Below are 6254 nucleotides of genomic sequence, written 5' to 3'. Positions count from 1 at the left end.
ATAGCACTGTGGCAATGGACTTTATCATCTTGATAAGTTACTATGTCTTGAAAAATTAACTAGGCTACACTTTTTACTGTCTTGTAATTTTTTGTAGATGGAACTATAGCATGCATATTCAAGGAGAAGAAAGAAGTGTATGTATGAAAGAAGGACATGGTATAAACCCTCTTTGGAGTATATTGCTATGTATTCAGTCTGTAATTCATTTTGGTAGAGCCTGAGGAGTAATTTTTATGGCCAAAGTGATTTAATCTCTAGGCAGAAATAAAATCTAGGTATAGCAGCATTTGTTATTTATTAGTACTGTGTGGCTTGATATATTTATGTATTGAACAGCTTGGTGATCTTCTATTTTAGATACATATTTTGTTCTTAAAGGCATTATTAGAGAGTTGGCAGAGTCCTCAATTCAGTGTATGTGTGTTTAATGTTGAAATAGTAGGTAACCATTCAAAGTAACACAGTAGCAAAACAGACTTACAAAAGTCTGTTTTATTTAATAATTGGGTAGGTCTCCAAATACCTTTGAACTTAAGAGGTATCCTGTTCATTGAATGTTTTTTTTTTCCTTAAGCTGTATTGGGAACTTATTAGCAAAATGGCTCCATTCAATGATGTGCTTTTCGCATCCGTAAATTATTTTAATGCAATTACTCGTTAATAGTTGCAGATGTTAGAAAGTCTTTCTGACTTCAGTACTTGCTGGCAGAGGTTCTGATGGATATTCTTATCTTTGTTGGTATCTTTCTCTTTTGTCCTTTTTTATATAGGGAAACATTTAAAGGACATTTACAAATACTGCCTGTGTCTGAAGGCAAAATGGTAATGGATGTTGGCTGGGCAAAAGCAGTCAGTCAGTCTGTCTGCTGTAATCTTGGCTTTTGAAGATACATCTGGGTATCTGAACAACTCACATGTAACGCGTATGGAGTGCAATGGCTCTGTACATCTGTGTGTCGTTGGTGGATGGGGATGCAGACAAGCCTAATAATGGGTAAATGCATAAAGAAAATCTAATCATAGCCTTCTATTATAAAAACTGCCCCTAGAGATCAAACAACCTCTTGGTTGTCAAAATTCCCTCTGTTGAAGAAGTTCATCTAGAAGAGCTTTTACATCTGCAAGGAAAGATGGTTGTGTAATTCCTATAGAATGTGGTTGGAGCCTGATGTTGTTCTGCATCACAAAAAACCTCCTCAAAACCCTTAAAAAAAATCCCAACCAGATATTAGTGCCAAGTTGCTATTTTTGAGCAACAGTGAATTGCTGAAGTTCACCTGTGCTAGAGGAGGTTGTTCACATGAGCATTTCCAAACCTGTATCTGGAACCATGGTTTCATGACTAAGGAGTCAATTTGGTCTGCAAATTACTGCAGAAAGTAGCGGTGTTGTCTCTGTTTCACAATTTTTGACTGTGGCTGAGCTGCAAACTGAAAAGTTTGTTGTTGTTGTTGTTTTTCAGTCATGCATGCAGGTCTATATTTCAGCCAAATTAGGAGCTGTACATTTGTTAGAGCTTGCACAAGAAGCAGCAGGTTTGCTTATTTTACTGCTGCATTTTTTTCACTGGTGTGTTCTTAGGTCACATTAAGTCAACTGCAGTTTCACCTGACTCATTTTTAGCTGAAATTAATTAGAGTTCACATAACGAGCATTTTTGGTGGATAGGTATAGATGCTGATTTTTGTCAGAAAGATGGTGATTAGTGTTTGTGAGCCCTTTCACTGATGCAGTGAGGAACTGAGATGGGACGTCTGTCTGCAGGTGCTCTGCCTTTATATACCTATCTCAAATAACTTTGTAAATGTTAGTGTAACTGCTGCAATTATACCATTTCTGAGTCAAAAGAATAAACAGGGCTATATAGTTTGAGATGTATAGATGAAAAGTACTAAATAAATACCGTGTCTGTTTTGCAGGAAGATAATTCTAGAAAATATGGATGAAAAAGATCAAATCTGTTTCATATGCTGCCAGTGCAAGACTATTGTTTGTGTGTTTTCATTACAGGTAAGGTGCCTGTCAAAGAGCAAAAATGTGCTGGTGAAATTGATGTGTTAACATAGATGAAGTTTGGTATGAATGTAGTTGAAGATTCAAGCTAACTCATCAATGGAAAATTTAGATTTATGGCATAGTCGATCATAGTTTAGGCTTTTCAGATGAGACCAGCAGTTCTTGTTTTGTCATGGTTTAAATGTGAGCTTGTGTATGTGAATAGCTTTATTTTTTTAATTGTTATAGCTGGACATAGTTAGTGGAAAAAAAAAAAGGTTCTAAGAAAACAATAAAAAACCTGCTGAATTTTCCTGCAATGTGCTTATTTTGAAGTGGGAAGGAAGTGAACTGACATGGATAACATATGAACCTACTATATCTCCTTGATGTGGATATTAAAGGAACCTTGAAAATAGTTTATGGGGAAGTTGTTGGAGGCTTCTAATTTTAAATTCTTAACAGGAAATCATTAAACTGCAGAGGAGCCAACATAACAGACTGTTGCTCTAAAACAAGAGCTAAATGCAAAGCATTCACATGAACTTGTCAGATCTGGTTTTAATGCTGGTATTTTTTTTTCTTTCATGTTTACTGCAACCCAGATAAATACATTTTCATTTTTGTGTTCTTCATATACATCAGTTCAGTAGTCACATTCGGGATGAAATGTTAAAGCGATGCCATTATGGTCATACCTCAGGGAATGTGAAGAAACTGAGATTATACTCCATCAGACCCAGAGGGTGTTAATTCCTTGCCGGGTCAGGTCCTGCACTCCTTCATTGGCCAGGGAAAAAGCTTTACAAACGTGGATACTGTTCAGTTTGATTTTCTCCTTTGACATGAGTTTCTCTGAGGCTATTGCTGAGATGACCGACACCTTTCACGTAGGCTATGCAAGAGCTGTAAGAGGTCTAATAACCTTTGGTCACTATCAGCTTGGCTTCTTGAGGCTTACTTAGGGGCTGGAGGAAGGAGAGAGATTATTATGTGGCTGTAAGCACTAAGACATGAAGGTTAGTCAGCAAAGTCAGCTGAGGTGCTTTACAAATGAAGAAGGCTTTAAGAATGGAGGTTTGCCAAAGCCAGAGGGGCAGTGCTGCTTTCTGCTGTTCTGTGATTAATTGTGCCCAGGTTGTGCACTTTTTAGGTATCTGAGCTACTGATAATTTTGTATTTTTCATCTGTCAAATGAAATAATCTTGGCTTTTACAGAATATAACTTTGTGTAGCTTTATTTAAAGCATGCTACTAGAAAAGAGAGTCTGGCCACCCAGCCCTGGCTTATGATGTGGAATTAAGATGAAGCTGAACGTACCTGTCTCGGTTCTTTTTGTTGTCTGACACAGCCGAGGGAAAGGAAAATGTTAGTACCTGTGTGAGCCTTCTTCCCTGCCGCTCCTGCTGAGAAGGTAGACGTGTTTATTCACTTGGTTGAGTGTAGACCTATAAAATGTTTAATTTCAGATTCACAGGAGGTGTCATTTGAGGAGCCATGTAGTGCATTGGTGCACGATGCTTTATTTTGGTTCTTTTGTCTCTGCTACAACGTACCTCTCAGTTCTGCAGTATCTGAGCTCCAGGCTGGTGACCTCACACATCTTGTTCCCCTTTGTATGCTGCTTTTTGCTTTTCAGTCTTTGGGCCTGTGTATAGGTAATCCTCAAAGATACCCTGGTGAGATTGCCGATGGTTGTCTCTAACAGGCTGCATGATGCATTAGCAAACATTAGACAGTAATTCATGGAAGTCATGTCACTTTCCTTCTGATGTCAGCTAACCTAACAGATTCATCTGGGTTTAACCTACAGCTGCTTAATCTATTTTGGATAAAGATGGGGTCATTCTTTTTTCAAAATGTAACTAATTTAATTTAGCTTAAGCCTATTTGAGAAATTTTTAAGCTACAGTTAAAAGAAAAACTAAAAACTCTTCATCCACAAAACAAATTGTAGCCTTTTATTTTGAGAAATTATTTGAATTGAACCAGACCAAGCAATAATAATGCCTGTACAGCTGCTCTGAAATGGATTTATTTGAATAACTGTTAGCCAAAATGAGAATAAGCTATCATCAAGTAAATATTCGATTCTGTTTGGTTTAGGAACATTTTACATTAAATGTTTGTAACTTATATATAAAAAAAGCTTTTAATTTTGATGAGCCACTTACAAGATTCTGAAGTTAGGTTATCTGAAGTAGCTGGGGGACCATGGGCACTTTCTGCTTAGCATTTGGTTCCTTTAAGTATAAAAACAAGAAAAGCACTCCCCATTTTTATATACAAGAGGTGCATGAAAAGATGCTAAATTGCCCTTCAATTATTGCCTGTTACTTATGTCCTGGAGTGTGGAAACTGCAGTGGTACTCTCCATCCAACTTCATCTTTATTAAAAGTTTTTCTCCCTGCACCTTCAGCTTTTGTATACGTGTTCCTGTTTCTGCTAACGTCTGGTTTAGTTGAAGTTTCTTGTGAGCTAAAGGACTTCAGGAGAAAATTAGGAAATATGGTTGTAGTTGCTGGAGGATCTGCTGGTTGTGAGCCCTGTAAATCTTGAAGTACTTTTGTTTTCCAGCGGCGGTTTTGGGACTGTAGTTGTTGCATGCAAAAACCATCTTTAATGTATTGTAATTTGATTAAATTTGTGAGTGTAGGTATGATTTATACATGGTGCTATTGTCTTGATTGTAAAAGGTAGTATTGACAGAAACGAGGCACTTTATTCCACTTGAAAAGGCAAAAGCAATACTTGGACATAAAAAGAAAGGACAGAAATATGCTGGAGTTTGAAGAGGAGTTTCTCCAATCATAACTAATTATTTTTTCCCCTTTATTTCCTTAACTTCTTTATAAATACCAGACTACCTAGAATATATTTACGTAAAGCATAGGGGTAGGAGTCAATCTGTTTGGTTCTGTTCCTGGAGTAGCCTGTGATTTTCCACTCTAAATTGTTCAGGAAAATATTACCTGTGTTGAATGGGACTAATTTTGACATAACATCTCTGGCCACATTTATTCAGCCAGGAAACAGGGATATTGTACTTCTTGGTAGTAATAGACTTTAGTTGTCCCTACGATGACATAGCTCTGACAAGGTTATTTTGTCTTTTTTTTTGGTCAATAGTTTCAAGTCAGTTTCCTTGATTTCTGGCTACTTTGTATTAAAAAGTAATTAAATAATAATCTATTTGCCCCCTTATATGTGCTGCGGTGTGGATGGCAGTGGATCTGCTGCAGCCTGACAATTGACATGCCGTGCTTTGTATGTTCATTAGAAGGGAAATAGTGATATGTTTTGGATTGTATAAAGCTCAAATGAGGCTTTTTCTCCTTTATGCACCTTTAAATTATACATTTCATCGTATCTGTGGCAAATGTACTTATGTAAAATACTGTTATGACACTTAATGGACAGATTTTTAAAGCAAATCTATATTTGGCTGGTGATCTGATGATTGATCTGATGGTGTAAACACCTGTAAAATAGGAAGAGATAGTTATCTTATTGGATTAGTGTGGATTAATTCGTTAATGTTTGTAACAGGTTCTCAAATCCCTACGCGCTCCAGAAATTCAAAGCTTTGTTGACGTATTTCTTATTTTTTAAATACTCTTGACTTTAATGTGGGTAATGGAAGGAAATCCAAAGTCCTTGCAGTGCTTAAGCCAAACAATTATCTCCATTTTAGTGGCAGTGGAAGTGTTTTTGCAAGATCCAGTGATGGTTTTAGCTGTTTTAAGCTTGTAGCAGGAAGGGGCTCTGGGAGTTGAAAGTGGTAGTAGATTGCAAGTAAAACAACGTCTAGAATTTCAGCTATAAAGATGAAAAGCACAAAACCCTCCAGTATGCAGGGAACGTCTTAAATAGTCATAAGTGTAAACAGGGCATCAGCGTGTCCCGCGGGACACGTGATTCCAGGGAATTCCCTGTGCGAGCGGGAACGCGGGGCTGTCGGGCCAGGAGCAGGGGAGGGCTGGAGTAACGTGCGGGGATCCCTGGAGCAATGCGGGGAGTCCCGTGCTTCGAGTTAGTAGCTGGCGCCTTACTTACAGCTAGTGAAGTGTGCGCGTAGCCTGAATCAGAGCGCCCGCGCAGCCTGTAGTAGCGCAGCCTGTAGTAGCGCAGCCTGTAGTAGCGCAGCCTGTAGTAGCGCAGCCTGTAGTAGCGGCCCGCGCCCTCCGCCCCCGCTCGGCTCCTGCGGCGGGAGCTGCCTGCGTGCCCGCCGGCCGGCGGCAGGGGGCGCCGTGG

The sequence above is a fragment of the Nyctibius grandis genome, chromosome 18, assembly GCF_013368605.1.
Source record: "Nyctibius grandis isolate bNycGra1 chromosome 18, bNycGra1.pri, whole genome shotgun sequence".
NCBI lineage: Eukaryota > Metazoa > Chordata > Aves > Nyctibiiformes > Nyctibiidae > Nyctibius > Nyctibius grandis.
The sequence above is the reverse complement of the archived record's forward strand: the minus strand, read 5'-3'. Positions refer to the sequence as shown.